At 41.5% G+C, this 19,725-nt stretch overlaps 1 protein-coding gene across 4 annotated transcripts in view; it reads right to left on the reverse strand.

Moving 5' to 3' along the window:
• The window catches only part of LOC131758721 (RE1-silencing transcription factor-like), a 236,927-nt gene that overhangs the window by 67,457 nt on the left and 149,745 nt on the right, over nt 1–19,725 (reverse strand). The gene's annotated exons all lie outside the window — the stretch shown is intronic.

Genomic DNA, 19,725 nt, shown 5'->3' on the forward strand with positions numbered 1-19,725 from the left:
GACCCAGCTCCATTCAACGACCAGCAAGCTACAGTGCTGGATACCCTATGCCAAACAACTAGCAAGACAGGAACACAACCCACCGATTAGCAGAGAAGCTGCCTAAAATCTTAAGTTCACAGACACCAAAACACACCACCGGACATGGTCTTGCCCACCAGAAAGACAAGATCCAGCCTCATCCACCAGAACACAGGCACCAGTCCCCTCCACCAGGAATCCTACACAACCCACTGAACTAACCTTACCCACTGGGAGCAGACACCAAAAACGATGGGAACAATGAACCTGCAGCCTGCAAAAGGAGACCCCAAAGACAATAAGTTAAGCAAAATGAGAAGACAGAGAAATATACAGCAGATGAAGGAGCAAGGTAAAAACCCACCAGACCAAACAAATGAAGAGGAAATAGGCAGTCTACCTGAAAAAGAATTCAGAGTAATGACAGTAAAGATGATCCAAAATCTTGGAAATAGAATGGAGAAAATACAAGAAACGTTTAACAAGGACCTAGAAGAACTATGTCAAAGAGCAAACAAACAATGATGAACAACACAATAAATGAAATTAAAAATTCTCTAGAAGGAATCAATAGCAGAATAACTGAGGCAGAAGAATGGATAAGTGACCTGGAAGATAAAATAGTGGAAATAACTACCACAGAGCAGAATAAAGAAAAAAGAATGAAAGGAATTAAGGACAATCACAGAGACCTCTGGGACAACATTAAACAAACCAGCATTCAAATTATAGGGGTCCCAGAAGAAGAAGAGAAAAAAAAGGGACTGAGAAAATATTTGAAGAGATTATAGTTGAAAACATCCCTAAAATGGGTAAGGAAATAGTCAATCAAGTCCAGGAAGCGCAGAGAGTCCCATACAGGATAAATCCAAGGAGAAACATGCCAAGACACATATTAATAATCAAACTATCAAAAATTAAATACAAAGAAAAAATATTAAAAGCAGCAAGGGAAAAGCAACAAATAACATACAAGGGAATCCCCATAAGGTTAACAGCTGATCTTTCAGCAGAAAATCTGCAAGCCAGAAGGGAGTGGCAGGACATATTTAAAGTGATGAAAGGGAAAACCTAGAACTAAGATTACTCTATCCAGCAAAGATCTCATTCAGATTCAATGGAGAAATTAAAACATTTACAGACAAGCAAAAGCTAAGAGAATTCAGTACCACCAAACCAGCTTTACAACAAATGCTAAAGGAACTTCTCTAGGCAGGAAACACAAGAGAAGGAAAAGAGTTACAATAACAAACCCCAAACAATTAAGGAAATGGTAATAGGAACATACATATTGATAACTATCTTAAATGTAAATGGATTAAATGCTCCAACCCAAAGACATAGACTGGCTGAATGGATACAAAAACAAGACCCGTATATATGCATTCTACAAGAGACCCACTTCAGACCTAGAGACACATACAGACTGACAGTGAGGGAATGGAAAAAGATATTCCATGCAAATGGAAATCAAAAGAAAGCTGCAGTAGCAATTCTCATATCAGACAAAATAGACTTTAAAATAAAGACTATTACAAGAGACAAAGAAGGACACTACATAATGATCAAGGGATCAAGCCAAGAAGAAGATATAACAATGGTAAATATTTATGTACCCAACATAGGAGCACCTCAATACATAAGGCAAATGCTAATAGCCATAAAAGGGGAAATCGACAGTAACACAATAACATTAGGGGACTTTAACACGCCACTTCCACCAATGGACAGATCATCCAAAATGAAAATAAATAAGGAGGGGCTTCCCTGGTGGTACAGTGGTTGAGAATCCGCCTGCCGATGCAGGGAACACGGGTTCGTGCCCCGGTCCGGGAAGATCCCACATGTCGCGGAGCGGCTGGGCCCGTGAGCCATGGCCGCTGAGCCTGCGCGTCCAGAGCCTGTGCTCCTCAACAGGAGAGGCCACAACAGTGAGAGGCCCGCGTACCGCAAAAAAATAATAATAATAAAATAAAATAATAAAAATAAAGAAAATAAATAAGGAAACACAAGCTCTTAATTGATATTTATAGGACATTCCATCCGAAAACAACAGAATACACATTTTTCTCAGGTGCTCATGGAACATTCTCCAGGATAGATCATATCTTGGGTCACAAATCAAGCCTCAGTAAATTTAAGAAAATTGAAATTGTTATCAAGTATCTTTTCTGACCACAATGCTATGAGACTAGATATCAATTATAGGAAAAAAATCTGTAAAAAATACAAACTCATGGAGGCTAAACAATACTCTACTAAATAGCCAAGAGATCATTGAAGAAATCAAATAGGAAATCAAAAAATACCCAGAAACAAATCACAATGAAAAGACAACAACCCAAAACCTGTGGGATGCAGCAAAAGCAGTTCTAAGAGGGAAATTTATAGCAATACAATCCTACCTCAAGAAACAAGAAACACCTCAAATAAGCAACCTAATCTTACACCTAAAGCAATTAGAGAAAGAAGAACAAACCCCCCCCCCCAAAGTTAGCAGAAGTAAAGAAATCTTAAAGATCAGATCAGAAAACAAAGGGGAAAGAAATGAAGGAAACGACAGCAAAGATGAATAAAACTAAAAGCTGTTTCTTTGAGAAGATAAACAAAATTTATAAACCATTAGCCAGACTCATCAAAAAAAAAAAAAAAAAAAAACAGAGAAGACTCAAATCAGTAGAATTAGAAATGAAAAAGAAGTAACAACTGACACTGCAGAAATACAAAGGATCATGAGAGGTGATTACAAACAACTATATGCCAATAAAATGGACAACCTGGAAGAAATGGACAAATTCTTAGAAAAGCACAACCTTCCGAGATGGAACCAGGAAGAAATAGAAAATAAAAACAAACCAACCACAAGCACTGAAATTGAAATTGTGATTAAAAATCTTCCAACAAACAAAAGCTCAGGACCACATGGCTTTACAGGCAAATTATATCAAACATTCAGAAAAGAGCTAAAACCTATCCTTCTCAAACTCTTCCAAATATAGAAGAGGGAGGAACACTCTCAAACTCATTCTATGAGGCCACCATTACCCTGATACCAAAACCAGACAAAGATGTCACACAAAAAAGTACAGGCCAATATCACTGATGAACAGAGATGCAAAAATCCTCAACAAGGGCTTCCCTGGTGGCAGAGTGGTTAAGAATCTGCCTGCCAATGCAGGGGACATGGGGTCGAACCCTGGTCTGGGAAAATCCCACATGACGCGGAACAACTAAGCCCGTGTGCCACAACTACTGAGCCTGTGCTCTAGAGCCCACAAGCCACAACTACTGAGACCACGTGACACAACTACTGAAGCCCACGTGTCTAGAGCTTGTGTTCCACAACAAGAGAAGCCACTGCAATGAGAAGCACGCGCATCCCAACAAAGAGTAGCCCCTGCTCATCACAACTAGAGAAAGGCTGCATGCCTTCCCATGTGTTGGGAAGACCCAACACATCCAAAAATAAATGATAATGATAATAAAAAAAAATCCTCAACAAAATAGTAGCAAACAGAATCCAACAGCACGTTAAAAGGATCATACACCATGATCAAGTGGGGTTTATCTGAGGAATGCAAGGATTCTTCCGTATACACAAACCAGTCAATATGATAAACCATACTAACAAATTGAAGGAGAAAAACCATATGATCATCTCAATAGATGCAGAAAAAGGTTTTGACAAAATTCAACACTGATTTATGTTAAAATCCTTCCAGAAAGTAGGCATAGAAGGAACTTACCTCAACATAATAAAGGCCATATATGACAAACCCACAGCCAACATCATTATCAATGGTGAAAAAATGAAACCATTTCCACTAAGATCAGGAACAAGACAAGGTTGCCTACTCTCACCACTACTAATCAACATAGTTTTGGAAGTTTTAGCCACAGCAATCAGAGAAGAAAAAGAAATAAAAGGAATCCAAATCAGAAAAGAAGGAAAACTGTCACTGTTTACAGATGACATGATACTATACACAGAGAATCCTAAAGATGTTACCAGAAAACTACTAGAGTTAATCAGTGAATTTGGTAAATTCAGTAGCAGGATACAAAATTAATGCACAGAAATCTCTTGTATTCCTATACCCAATGATGAAAAATCTGAAAGAGAAATTAAGGAAACACTCCCCTTTACCACTGCAACAAAAAGAATAAAATACCTAGGAATAAACCTACCTAGGGAGACAAAAGACCTGTATGCAGAAAACTATAAGACACTGATGAAAGAAATTAAAAATGATACAAACAGATGGAGAGATATACCATGTTCTTGGATTGAAAGAACCAACATTGTGAAACCCACTATACTAGCCAAAGCAATCTACAGATTCAATGCAATCCCTATCCAACTACCAATGGCATTTTTCACAGAACTAGAACAAAAAATTTCACAATTTGTATGGAAACACAAAAGACCCCGAATAGCCAGAGCAATCTTGAGAAGAAAAACGGAGCTGGAGGAATCAGTCTCCCTGACTTCAGACTATACTACAAAGCTACAGTAATCAAGAGAGTATGGTACTGGCACAAAAACAGAAATATAGATCAATGGAAGAGGATAGAAAGCCCAGAGATAAACCCAAGCACATATGGTCACCTTATTTTTGATAAAGGAGGCAAGAATATACAATGAAGAAAAGACAGCCTCTTCAATAAGTGGTGCTGGGAAAACTGGACAGCTACATGTAAAAGAATGAAATTAGAACACTCCCTAACACCATACACAAAAATAAACTCAAAATGGATTAAAGACCTAAATGTAAGGCCAGACACTATCAAACTCTTAGAGGAAAACATAGGCAGAACACTCCATGACATAAATCACAGCAAGATCCTTTTTGACCCACCTCCTAGAGAAATGGAAATAAAAACAAAAATAAACAAATGGGACCTAATGAAACTTAAAAGCTTTTTCACAGCAAAGGAAACCATAAACAAGACAGAAAGACAACCCTCAGAATGGGAGAAAATACTTGCAAACAAAGCAACTGACGAAGGATTAACCTCCAAAATATACAAGCAGCTCATGCAGCTCAATATCAAAAAACAAACAACCAAATCCAAAAATGGGCAGAAGACCTAAATAGACATTTCTACAAAGAAGATATACAGATTGCCAACAAACACATGAAAGGATGCTCAACATCACTAATCATTAGAGAAATACAAATCAAAACTACAATGAGGTATCACCTCAGACCAGTCAGAATGGCCATCATTTAAAAATCTACAAACAATAAACGCTGGAGAGGGTGTGGAGAAAAGGGAACCCTCTTGCACTGTTGATGGGTGTGTAAATTGATACAGCCACTATGGAGAACAGTATGGAGGTTCCTTAAAAAACTAAAAGTAGAATTACCATACGACCCAGCAATCCCACTACTGGGCATGCACGCTAAGAAAACCATAATTCAAAAAGAATCATGTACCACAATGTTCACTGCAGCTCTATTTACAATAGCAAGGACATGGAAGCAACCTAAGTGTCCATCGACAGATGAATGGATAAAGAAGATGTGGCACATATATACAATGGAATATTACTCAGCCATAAAAGGAAATGAAATTGAGTTATCTGCAGTGAGGTGGATGGACCTAGAGTCTGTCATACAGAGTGAAGTAAGTCAGAAAGAGAAAAACAAATGCCGTATGCTAACACATATATATGAAATCCAAAAGAAAACTGGTTCCGATTAACCTAGGGGCAGGACAGGAATAAGGACACAGACGTAGAGTATGGACTTTAGGACACGGGGAGGGGGAAGGGTAAGCTGGGATGAAGTGAGAGAGTGGCATGGACGTATATACAGTACCAAATGTAAAATAGATAGCTAGTGGGAAGCAGCCACATAGCACAGGGAGATCAGCTCCATACTCTGTGACCACCTAGAGGGGTGGGATAGGGAGGGTGGGAGGGAGACGCAAGAGGGAGGAAATATGTGGATATATGTGTATGTATAGCTGATTCACTTTGTTATACAGCAGAAACTAACACACCATTTGTAAAGCAATCATGCTCCAAAAAAGATGTTAAAAAAAAAAAATCAAAGAAAAAAAAGAAAAAGTCACAGTTACTAATGGACAAAATGGGTTACAAATCACAACCGCAGTAATGGTAAAAAGGGAACAAATATTGCATGCATCAAAAACTGAATTTTGCAACCCTACAGAAGGTGTACGTGTGCTTAAATAAAGACATGAACCTTCTAAATAAATAAATAAATAAAATAAAATAAAATAAAAGAGACATAACAACTAAATTCAATGCATCATCCTGGACTGTGTCCTGAACTAATGGGGAAAATAATATTGTAAAGGATATTGCTGGGATATTTTGCAAAATTGTAATATGGATTATAGATTAACGTAATGTACCAATGGTTATATACAAATATATTCTAAAGAAGTACGTGTAATCATAGTAAGAGGTAAAGGAGTGTGATGTATGCAACTTATGAATGTTTCAGGAGAAATAATTAATATTATGCAAAATTGTGCATCCATACATATGTGCTTTATAGAGATAGATAGTGAATTATAAAACAAACGTGGGAAAATGATAAAAGTTGATCGATTCATTTTATCGTACTGATTGCTACTGACTTGTTCACTTTCAAATGGTTACTTTTATATTATGTGAGTTTCACCTCAATGAAATAAATGATGGATTTGAGTAAAGGGTATAAAGGGTATACAGAATTTTTCTGTACTATTCTGCAACTTTTCTGTAAGTATGATATCATTTTAAAGTAAAAAGTTAAAGAAACCTCTATGTATCAATTAGGTTCCAAGAAAATTGAAACCACAGTAGGTAGCTCAATAGAGAAAATTTAACTTGGAAACTAAATTAGTAATACAGACCTTAAAGTTCTGAAAAAAAGGAAAAGGACACTGAGGTAAAGCCTGCAGGTAGCATCTGCCATGTTCTAGGAAGGGCTCCACAGAGCTGAGACTCAGGCCTCGGAGGGCTACAGTGGTTCAGGGAACCTGGAAAAATGTCTGGAGGCTGAAACTAGCTGCTGCTTCTGCCAGGGTAAAGGAGCATTGCGGACCAAAGTTCCTGTTTCCTCCTCCTGCCTTCAAGTCTCCCTATAGTGCCCCCTATTGGCAGAACCTAACAGCAGCCAGCTGACAAAGAATGAAAGTAAACTGTAGAGTTCTAGTCCCGCCATCACAAAGCCCAGCACAGAGGTTTCAAAACCACTAACACATAGGACTCAAGGTAGTTGGAAAGCAATTCTTTCTGGGTTTGATAAAAGCTTAGCAACAGGCAGACTCCACATAGCAGAATTCTGAGATGCATAAAAAGCCCAGCTCAGAAGAAAATCATAGTCTTAAATACAAGCACTCATAGAGCCTGTTAACATTATTTATAGTAGTTATGTTCTATAAAGTGGTCACAAACGCTGCATTAGTGAATACTGAACCATTGCTCTAGGGAAAATACAGGGTTAGTTTCCTATGAGCCTCTGGTCACAACATTTTTGTCAAACAATTAATACATAACCTAGTTTTATGGGTGTTTATGTTTAAAGACACCTTATTTAACATATACTTTTTTTGCACGGGTGGGGCTGTGCAGCATGTGGGATCTTAGTTCCCTGACCAGGGATCGAACCTGCACCCCCTGCAGTGGAAGCTCAGAGTCTTAACCACTGGACTGCTAGGGAAGTCCCCTAACGTATACATTTTTGATTGATGAACACTGAACTCATGTTCAACAGCACTATAACTCATGCCTGAGTAAAGCTCATCTATCACATGTGTTTTCTCCTTAAGGCTCATCACAAGTTTTTTGTACTTGGGAATACTAGGCAATAGCTCAATACTTAATATGGGGGGGCATAAATATGGAAATCACCACCAAAAAACACAAAAATGTGGCACTAAATAGACTGTGTAGAGACACTTTATAGTATGAGAGCTAAAACAAGAAGGCAGAGTTTCACCTTGTTCAACCCTATCTGGGAACAAACACTATCAGCTGACTCAAATTTTTTGCTGCTCTGCATGTCTGTGAATGATGTACAGCCTTCTTGTACAGCCTCAAGCAAAAGTGCCTGAGGATCAACTGTATGTAAGTGCAGTAGGGAGTTCTGACATGAATCCTAGTGGTCCCTGCCTCCCGGAATTCACACCCTTGTGTAATCTTTTCCCCTGGAGTGTGGGCTACACATAATGATTCCCTTTTAATGAATAGAACATGGTGACAGAGATGGATTGAAGCTTCTTTTTGTCATAAGGTTTTTGTAGGGGAGGAAAAAAAATCTTCTCCTTCTACCCTTCTAAGTTCTAGCTGGGACCTCTGTACCAAAAGACAGATTAACAAGAGAAGAACTGAAGTTACTAACATGTATATCTCATATAAACATGGGAGAGACTCAGGGAAAGAGTAACTCCAAGAGGTGGCTTAGAAATCTGGCTTACATAGCATCTTCAACAAAGAACAATAAATTTGTAGAGAAATGACAGGACAAAGGAAAATGGTTTTAGCCTTCCAAGGAAAAGTAAATATATGGGGAACCAATGGCAGATAAAGGCTAGTTAGTAAAGTTGGTTATGTAGATTCCTCTGGTGCCAGCTCCAGCTGATATGAGCCTAAAGCTGTCTCTGATCATTTTTATCTTTCCTGGTAGAGAGAGGAGAGGGCCACCTTTGAAAATGTTATGTCCTGCTTCTAGGAAAATAAGGGAAGGGCAGAGAGCTTTTCCTGTATTTGCTTCTTCTCAATTGCCTTGAGCTCAAAATGATTTTTATATTAAAGAGGCAATATTTGGGGGGTGACAAATTCTTGCTTTCTTCATTACAAAGGACTGACTTTCATCTTACTGGCGTTTTTGTCCCTGGCTTCTCTCCCACGCCTACCCTGATGGAGAAGCCTTCCTGTCAAGGAACTAACGGCAACCTTGGACCAATAGCCAGAGAGGAACTGATTCCTACCAACAACCACTGGGTGAGCTTGGAAGTGGTTCTGTCCCAGCTGAACTTGGAGATGACTGTGTCCTGGGCTGACACCTTGATTGCAGCCTCACAATAGACCCTGGAGCAGAGGGCAGGTAAAACCTGGATTTCTGACCCACAGAAACTGTGAGATAATAGATGTATGTTATTTTAAGTCACCAAGTTTTAGGGTAATTTATTAGCAATAATTAGCAATAGATAACTCACACAAGAAAAATTAAATAAATTAGGCATTGAATTTTTCAAATTTAACAGAAAAACAGAATAAACCTAAGGAAAGAAAAAATAAAGGATGAATACAAATATTAACATATTAGAGAATTGAAAAATTGTAGAACTAAATAAACCCAAGAAGTGAATTCTTTGAAAAGCAATAAACTGCTAACCAAAGAAAAAACAAAATGATACACAAAATAAAAAATTAGAATGGGGAAATAAGCACAGATATAGAAAAACATTTTTAAGTACTTGGTTCAACTTTATGCATTATTAAAAGATATTACTCAATCATGAAAAAGAATGAAATAATGCCATTTAGAGCAACATGGATGCACCTAGAGATTGTCATATTAAGTGACGTAAGTCAGACAAAGACAAATATTAAAGCATATCACTTATATGTGGAATCTAAAGAAATAATATAAATAAACTTATTTACAGGGGCTTCCCTGGTGGCGCAGTGGTTGAGAGTCCGCCTGCCGATGCAGGGGACACGGGTTCATGCCCCGGTCCGGGCAGATCCCACATGCCGCGGAGCGGCTGGGACCGTGAGCCATGGCCGCTGAGCCTCCGCGTCCGGAGCCTGTGCTCCGCAACGGGAGAGGCCACAACAGTGAGAGGCCCGCGTACCGCAAAAAAAAAAAAAACAACTTATTTACAAAACCGAAATAGAAAATTAGGAGTTTGTGATTAGCATATACATAGTATTATGTATAAAATAAACAACAAGGACCTACTGTATAGTACAGGAAACTATATTCAATGTCTTGTAACAACCTATAATGGAAAAGACTCTGCATTATATATACATTATATAATATATATAATGTATATATAATTGAATCACTTTGCTGTACACCTGAAGCTAAAATAACATTGTAAAGTAACCATATTTCAATTAAAAATGGTAAAAAAAAAATAATAAAGAATAAAAATGAAAAAAAAATCTTTAAGATAAAATGTTTATTTCACACCTGATTTTCTTCCTTTTCCCTGTGGGGAAGTCAGTTAATGTAAACTTGGGCTTTGTGGCTTTATCCTGACCATTCTCTATAATTCAGGATGAAACTGGCTAAAAGTCTCCCAAGAGTAGTGTTCTTCAACCTGTATGTTTACAACCTATTAAAGGTTCATGAAATCTGTGTAGTGGATCTTGACGAGAATTTAAAAATATAAAAATCTGAGCACATAAGGGTAAATATTGCTTTCATAAAACTTGTACTTCTGTTGTGTGTGTGTGTGTCACCAAGTCCAAGCTCGCTCTGCTTGCTGCACCACAGGCCAATAAATCGGAGACGAGGTGCTGAGGCAAGGAACATGAGAAGATGGCAGACTAATGTCTCAAAATAACCATCTTATCGGGGTCTGGATGCCAGTTTCTTTTATAGCACAGAGGGGGGAGGAGATGAGGAAGTAAAGTAAAAAGGCCATACGTTTTGCAATATCCCCTGGAATGGCCAGCCTCGGGGAGGGGATGTGTTAATTTCTCCTTTCTTGCAGCCATCCACAGGTGGACAGGGTCTGGATGTCTCCCTGAACAAAGGCACTTTGGTTTAACATTCAGGCAGAGGGGCAGGGTTCCCCGAGGCAGGCCATTATGTAGAGACAGTATCCTTTTAGTGAACAAAAGCACGGAAAGCAAAGGTTAAAGCAAAACAAACAGATCCGACATGTAGTCTGGTTTGGCTCTTCCCTGTTACATGTGTTAGTGTGTGCACCTCAGTTGCTGTGTAAAATGTATTTCTAACACTTTGTCCACTTCAAAAGTTTTTGAAAGCCACTAGTGCACTGGACTCAGCAGTACATGGAATGTAATTCTGTACATACAAATGACTCCCGAGAGTATCTTTAATTGTGAACCCTAACACCAAAACAGGAAGGTACAACTTTTTTCCATTAAAATGTATACCACAACCTTACAGCCTTCAAATTCTGACTCATTTTTTCCAGGGGTTAACTTTCCTTTCTCCACCTGCTGCATAATGTCATTGATGATTTCCATTTGTTCCAGTGGTCTTGTATTTCATGACAACCCCTAGACTTCTTCAGTTTTTTCCATTTAAAAATTATGCTTGCATGTTTTTCATATTGAGAATCTGTTCATTTCTTGCTACATGGTGGATTCCTGAACTTTGACTGTGCTATTTTTCCTTTAGTTTTAAGTTATATAGTTTTTTCATATTGAGTCTGCCTAAAATATACAAAGACAAAAGAAAAATGCTGAGGATCAAGCCATCTCACCAGTCCTTTGGGTTGTCCTCGCCTCCTACCTTAATTCCTTCTTTCTGCTCTTCTCTACTCTCTTCCCAAATATTGCACTGAGGAGGTGTTCACGTTCCTCTCTCTCAGCCTTTTGTCTGGGGGAAGCCAGCTGCCATGGTGTAAGCAGCTCTATGGAAAGACCTGCATGGCAAGGAACTGTTGAATTGGCTGACAGTCAGCAAAGGCCAGAAGCCTAACAACAGCCATGAGTGAGCTTAGAAGTGGATCCTCACCTAGTCAAGACTTGAGATGACTATATTCCTGACAATATAATTGCTTCCTTGTGAGAGATCCTGAGCCAAAAGACCCAACAACACTGGATCCAGGTTCCTGACCCACAGAAACTGAAATGATGTTTGTTTTATTGTTTTGACTTGCTATGATTTAGGGTAGTTTGTTACACAGAAAAGGGAACTAATCCAGGGGCAATTCACCAATTATTTGAGCTTTGGTTGAAGGCGTGGCTCAGCCTCCATTAAGGCTATTGAAAAGAGCCAGACATGGTCTGCCCTCAATTCATCAAGAATGTGGACACGTGTGGGCTCAGCCGATTCAGAAACAGCCTGGGATTTAGTGACCTAAAGATGTAGGGATCGATCGTTGAGAAATGATTCTTCACAGTGGCTGCTCTGAGTATCCCACGGTAGAGGAACTAAAGGCAGCTTTTTCGCCAGACTGTTCTGCAGTGAATCTTGGTCTCTGGCCCTCAATTTTCCTAACTGTAAAATGGAGATAATAACAGTTCCTATAACATATGGTTGTTGTGAGAATTACATGGATTCAAAATATTAAAAGTACTTAGGTTAGCACGTGGCATACATTTGTGTTGACTTTTATTATAGAAAGATTATCTGACATGGGGAGATTCAATGGAGGAGTTCCGAGTAGCAATGCCCTACTTCACCACCTCCAAGTCATTCAATCTCCCCTACATAGGAGAGGCTTCAGATGCCCAGGGTAGTTTGCTTCTTCAGGGTTGAGCTGCTGACACATCTCACGCTGAGAAGTGGGATCAGGGCATCCCCAGGTCTTCCCTTGGGCTACCCCAGGAAGCCAGCACTTCCTGAGGGCTTACCGTGTGACTAGCATCAGTCTACCTGCATGCCTTGTTTGTATTAACTCATCCCAGCAACCTTGTGTGGCAGCTATTCGCTATTTTACAGATGAGGAAACTGAGGCACAGAGAGGTCAAGTAACTTACCCAAGGTCACACAGCTAATGAGTAGCAGAGCTTTGAATTTGGGCAGTCTGGCTCCAGGCTGTGCTCCTAAACACTCTCAGGCGAAGAGGTTCAGTCCTACCAACCTCAACAGGGGCTCAACTCAAGCACCCAGTAACCACCTCATGTACTGGTCACTGTCATAGGCTGATACAATGGCCCCCAATGATATCCATGTCCTAATGTCCAGAACCTGTGAATGTCACCTTAGATGGCAAAAGGGACTTTGCAGATGTGACTAAATAGACTTTGAAAGGCAGACACTATCCTGCATTATCCAGATGGGTCTGAACATAGTCAGGTGTCCCTATCAGAGGCAGGCAGAAGGGGATTTGAGTACAAAATAGCAAGTAGGAGACCTGAGGATGGAAACAAGGGGTTGGATCGATTTGAGGAGGGAGCCAGGAGTCAAGGAATGCAGGCAGCCTCCAGAAATTAGAAAAGTTAGATTCTCCCCTACATCCCTAGAAAGAGCCAGACCTGCTAATACCTTGTGTCTGGCTCAGTCAAATTGATTTTGGACTTTTGACTTCCAGGAAGTGGAAGGGAACAAATGTGTGTTGTTTTAAGCATGTGGTCATTTGTTACAGTAGCAATAGGAAACTAATAGTCGCCAACTCTGAGGGGGCCTCATTTCAGGGGTCGTGGCATTGGGGCAGGGACTGCAGGCAGTCCTGCCACCCTCTCCCCCTCCCCCCACCCCAGTCAGTCACCTGTCAAATCAACTGTCAGCTGCTCTCATGCCTTCATTCACCTATTTATTGAGTGCCTCTTAGGGTCGAGGCGCCACTGTAAGTCCTGGGCTTACAATAAGCAGTAAACAAGACAGAAATGCCATCTCAGGGCTTCCATTCCAATGAAGGAGAAACATACACACACGCAAGTGAAGAAACAAGTACTCTGAAGAAAGCCATCTGTTGAGCTTAGGCCTCAGTCATCTCTCATCTGGGTAACCTCACAGGCTTCTAGCTGCCTCCTCGTGGAAGAAACACTCGTCTGGTTCCTATTTGTGTCAGATCCCGTGTGATGCACCTTCATTCTTGCAGTCCTCTCACCCCAACCAATGCATTCAGCCCACCACAGAGGAATTTTCTTAAATGGCCCACATGCCTGAGGAATCAAGACCAAACTCCTGAACGTGGCTGAAAAGATCCTTCACCCTTTGGACCCTGCATTCCACTCCAGCCTCATCCCACCCTCCCCTTGCCCTGCCTGACTTTGCCCTCCAGCCTAGCTGACCCAATGGTGTTCTTAGCTAGGCTAAGACCCCTCTCTAGGCCTTTGCCTGTCTACTTCCTGCCTGGGATGCCCTGCCCCATTCCCTTCCCAGAAAGCCTTTTTAGGGCCCTCAAGGCTGGAATGGATTTTCATGGTACTTGGGGAATATCCCTAACATAGCACCTACCATACAGTAATATGTTTACATGTCATTTTCCCTCACTGATCTTCAAGCTCCGTGGGAATAGGACTGACCACTTGATACATCTTGGAATTGTTAGTGTACCGTAAAAATCTCCAGGCACGCAGTAAGCCTTGTATTTTCTGAATTAACCACCGTGAGTGTGGACATTTTACAAAATAACCATAGGAATGAAGAGAAAGAAGTCATTCATGAGGGCTAGGTGTGTCTTTTGGAGAATGTTGAAATTTCAGACACGCATCATGGAAGAGCCAAGGCTTGGCAGGGCTTTTACATGCTGGCGATCTGGAGCCTGGTTTTTGGAGATGAAGGTGTGCGTAGGAGGCTGGGGAGGAGGCTGAGGGGACGAAGTCTAACCAGGGTGAGACAGTGGCTTTAAGCAGGAAAGTTTCAAGGAAACAGAAAGGTTTTTTAAAACCACCTTGGTGAGGTGCATGGGCCTTAATTATTGAGGTGTCAGAAAACTGTCGAAGGTGCATAAGTGGCTGGGCTTCTTTGGTGTATTGGACAGGTCATTACAGGAGTAGAAGATCATTCTCAAGAGACATGTTAAAAGAACCACTTCTAAACGCTCCATGTCTGCCTGTGTAAACACTCATCCTTGAGGGAAAGAACAGGAATGGCTCTTCCTTTATTTGAGCCAGGCTGCTTTAAAATGACTCAGACTGTCCCAGGGAGGAAGAAGGACCCAGAGAGCTGGCAGAGAAGGGTTGGCCCAGGGCTAGGAGGCAGTTGAGCCCCCAGGAAGCCAAGATGCTAGAGGTGAATCTCCAAAGAGCTCCATGATTCTGTGCTTTTGTCAGAAAAACAAATATCATATATTAATGCACATATGTGGAATCTGAAAAAATTGGTATAGACGATCTTATTTACAAAGGAGAAATAGAGACACAGATGTAGAGAACAAATTTATGGATACCAAGGGGGAAGGGGCTGTGGGATGAATTGGGAGATTGGGATTGACATATAAACACTATTGATACTATGTATAAAATAGATAACTAATGAGAACCTACTGTATAGCACAGGGAACTCTACTCAGTCCTCTGTGGTGACCTAAATGGGAAGGAAATCCAGAAAAGAGGGGATATATGTATACATATAGCTGATTCACTTTGCTGTACAGTAGAAACTAACACATTGTAAAGCAACTATACTCCAATTAAAAAAAAAAAATCCTGAAGGGGGATGGGCATCTTCACTGTGTGTTTAAAGTTTGTTTACTCCCTGTGGCTGGTTCTTTAATTGCTGTGCTTCAGAATATTTGCATAAGAATATGACACAATAGGACAATAGTTACACAAACCCCTAGGTGGACTGGTTTCCAGACAGAATTGGAGGATTGAACTTTAACCCTTCTGGGAATCTCTACAGCAACTGAATGGACTGCAGAGCTTATTCAGAAGATGGGCTGGGTGGGGCCTGATATGGGTTTCTCTTTTAACTGTTTTTAGGCTGACAAGGAGATAAGGGAGGGAGAAATCTCTCTTTTGTGCCTGCACCAGCATCCCCTCCCCCTCACTCTGGCCTGGCACACTGCCACTTCACTCCATACCCCCCATGTGCTCCCACTAAAAGGACAAGACTGCCCCCCCTCCTCCAGTTGCCATCAGAAGCAGCCTTTTCCGAGGGGCCAGAGGTTTTTGGTTGTTTCTGGTCTGTGCCTGTATCCTGAAGCCAAATCTCTTCCCTGCCTCTAGGTCATAACCTCACCAACCCCACATGGTGTCACGTCACTCAACATTTCTTCAAAGACTTGGTGTTGTTGAAACAGGAGAGAAGGGGGCAGGGCACAACCTTTGAAAAAATGACATAGCGGGAGGACATGACACACTGATTAGAACCAAATGGGTCCAAGATGGCGGACAAGTTGACTTCCAATAGGACTTGAGCCTCAGTATATGCTCACTGTAACACATCAGCAAGGTAAATGACACACCCCAGGTGGCATGACACTTCCAAGGCGGATCATAAGGATCAAAAAGTGGGTGGTGGCCCAATTCCTGGAAATCCCCACCCCTTCCCGAAATAGCTGGACTACTCCTCCCACTTATTAGCCTATGAAATTACCCACCCCTCTAAAAACTGACAACACCATACCCTGGTATTTTTCTCACCTTTTGAGATGGCCCACATTCTGTATGTGGAGTGTGTTTCTCCCTAATAAGTCCATATCTTACGTATCACTTTGTCTCTCACTGAATTCTTTCTGTGATGAGACATCAGGAACCTGAGCTTCATTAAGTCCTGAAAACAGGTGTGTGATGTTACTTGGAAGACTGTGGGTTTTGGCTGGTTTCGAGTCCCAGCCTCATGGGTTCAAGTCCCAGCTGCATAGGTTCGAGTCCCCATCTGAGTTTTGGGTGGGTTCAACTTCAAGTGTTTTGGCCAGGTTCAAGTAACGGCCACATGGGTTCAAGTCCCAATCTGAGGTGCACGGTTTCATTGTCACCAAGGTCACTGCAGTGGGTGTTACTAGTGAAGTTGTTTGTGGAATTTTATCCTAAAAATAAAATCCTTCATTTTGATGTGATGGAGAATGTTGGGCTGTACCCCACAGGCCTACAAGGCCTGAATTTGCCCAGCTTCTAGACCAAAGAAAGAGCCTGGAGTCAGCGACAGACATCAATGATTTAATGGATGGGGGGAGCTTATGCATCTGAAGCAAGGTCCTGGAGTGACCCCCCCCACCTTGTGTGTCCTACGGCCGGCGGGACATGGTGACAGTCTGCGTGGGGAGGGGGAAGGGAGGTTACCAGTTACAGGGGGAATTAAGTCAGGTTGGCTCGTCAGCAGGGAAACCAGCAGAGAGGCCCACCCCTCACCGCCCCTTTGATAAGAACAATCACTAGCTGGGGCCCCTGGCAAGTACCTATGAAGGTCGGTCAGGTGAGTAGGGTATAGGTGAAGCAGGTACTGGTCAGCAGGGGATGTAAAGAGAGCAAGAGAACAGCCATCTTGGGTGGTCTGACCATACAAGAAATATAGAATGCTTAAATGTAACTGCGAGGAAAATTGGAGATCATATACATCTTTCCTGAATTGGGCCTCATGTAGAAGAGATTGCTCGTCACTAATCCATGCCAGCTTTACTGCCTTCTCAGGGCTTCACGGAAGGGGCACACAGGTCTCTTCGTACTCGAGACTGTGAGATCCTCAAAGCTAGAGGCTGTGTCATATTTATTCCTGGCACAGCCTCACAGCTGACATTCAGTGAGGCCATTCCTTTACTTAGGAGAGAAGTTGCCCATGCTCTGGGCCAACTTCTCCCTCATACCCTTCCCTTTCTGCATAAGTCATAGATTCAGGTCTCCCCCCTGCAAAATCAAACCAAACCAGTGTCCCCACAATCCATTACGCTCCTCATCCCACTTTCTCTCAGTTGCCCCTGACATCAGCCTTAGCTACTGTTTTTTCCCTGTCGTTCTAGGAAAAAAGAGAGCGACCAGGTCCACTTGTCCTATTCCCCAACATTCTGACATCTGCTTTCCGTTTTCATTACTCACGGAAACGGTCCTCGCCGCCTTCAGCAGTAGCCTCTTCGTCGACAAACCAGCAAGGCCCCCGATTAGTCTCTTCACAGGTGTTGCTGTCGATTATTTCGTCTTGACATGCTGCCACCCTGGCCTCCCCCAACGACACACTGTCCTGGCTCTGCAAGGACCTTCTCAGGCCACCTCTCCCCTTCCCCGCGTCGGAGCCTCCCTGTAGTCCCCCAAACACAGGTGTTGCTAAGGGTTCTAATGCTGATCTACTCCGCCTCCCTCCCATCTAGAGCCTTGCTCCTCAACGTGTTCCACCTGGACCGGCAGCATTGGTTTCATTGAGAGTGCATTAGAAACGCAGAATCTTAGGTCCTACCCTGGACTTCCTGCATCAGAATCTGTATTTTATTTTATTTTATTTATTTTAAAATTTATTGATTTATTGTTTTTTATTTTTTTGGCTGCGTTGGGTCTTCAGTTGCTGAGCACGGGCTTTCTCTAGTTGCAGTGAGCCCGGGCTACACTTCATTGCCGTGGGCCGGCTACTCGTTGCGGTGCTTCTCTTGCTGTGGAGCGTGGGCTCTAGGCACGCGGGCTCCGGTAGTGGTGGCACACGGGCTTAGATGCTCCGCGGCATGTGGGATCTTCTCGGACCAGGGCTCGAACCCATGTCCCCTGGGTTGGCAGGCAGATTCTCAACCACTGAGCCATCAGGGAAGCCCAGAATCTGTATTTTAATTCATATCCCCAAGTGACTCATCTGCACATTAAAGTTTAAGAGGTGCTGGTCTATACCAGCACTAAGCAATAGAAATATAATGTGTGTCACGTGTGTAATCTGAAATTTCTAGCAGCCACATTTAAAGTGAAAAGAAACATGTGAAATTAATTGTCATCATAGTTTATTGAACTCAATAAATACAAACTGTTATAATTTCAACGTGTAATCCATATAAAAATCATTGAAATATTTCACACTCCTTTTTCTGTTAAGTTTTTGAAATTCAGTGTGTATTTTACCCTTACACCACATCTCACTTCACACCAGCCACATTTCAAGTGTTCAATAGCCACATGGCTAATTCCTACAGTATTAGAAAATGCAGCTCTAGAATTTAGCTTGCAGATGAGAACTTAAGGTTAAAGTAAAAAAAATCTGTGAGCGAACCCAGATTCAGCACGTATTAGCTTTGTGATCTTAAGCAAATTACTCCTCTCTGGTTTCCTTTCCTCATCATATGAACAGGGAATAATATTAACTATTTTACAGGGTCGCAGTGAAGATTAGAGATAACGTATGTAAAAGTACATAGCTATTACTTGATAAATGGTGACTATTAATACTCTCCTCTATTTTCTGGGCTTTATCTAATTATATGCAAATTTTGCCTCTTTAATAAGTGACACATTAATCACCATCATTATTTTTTGCATAAAGGTTTCTTACAATTTAATGGTAAAACTGTTAGTGCTTCTCCATGTGCTTTTTAGTAACTGATTCAAAATATAAACAATTTAAATCCTTGCTTCCTCAGTTAGATGAGGGCATAGACTGTGGAGGTTCATATCCAAGCTGCGTCACTTACCAGCTGTGTCTCAGTTTCCCCATCTAAATAGGGCTAAAAATACTCTCTATCTTATGGGGTTTGTTGTGAAGATTAAAGCAATAAATACATAGAAATTCCTTACACCAGTACCTGACCCATAGAAGGCATTACATAAGTTATAATGTTAATAAAGGTCCTATTCACAGTAACAATTATGAAGAGTTTGGGGATATTGGAAATGCCTAAGTTAAAACGTTAAATAAAAGAAACAACCCAAAATGCTTTTTATAGTACAATCACAGCTATATTAAAGTCAAAGTAGCTTAGAATTATGGCTAGGAGTAAGACACCAAATATTAATTTTGACTGTGTTTGGAAGACAGAATTTTTTTTTTTTTTTTTTTTTTTTTTGCGGTACGCGGGCCTCTAACTGCTGTGGCCTCTCCCGCTGCGGAGCACAGGCTCTGGACGCATAGACTCAGCGGCCATGGCTCACGGGCCCAGCCGCTCCGCGGCACGTGGGATCTTCCCCGACCGGGGCACAAACCCGTGTCCCCTGCATCGGCAGGCGGACTCTCA

This window comes from Kogia breviceps, chromosome 6, assembly GCF_026419965.1.
Source record: "Kogia breviceps isolate mKogBre1 chromosome 6, mKogBre1 haplotype 1, whole genome shotgun sequence".
Classification (NCBI taxonomy): Eukaryota; Metazoa; Chordata; class Mammalia; order Artiodactyla; family Physeteridae; genus Kogia; species Kogia breviceps.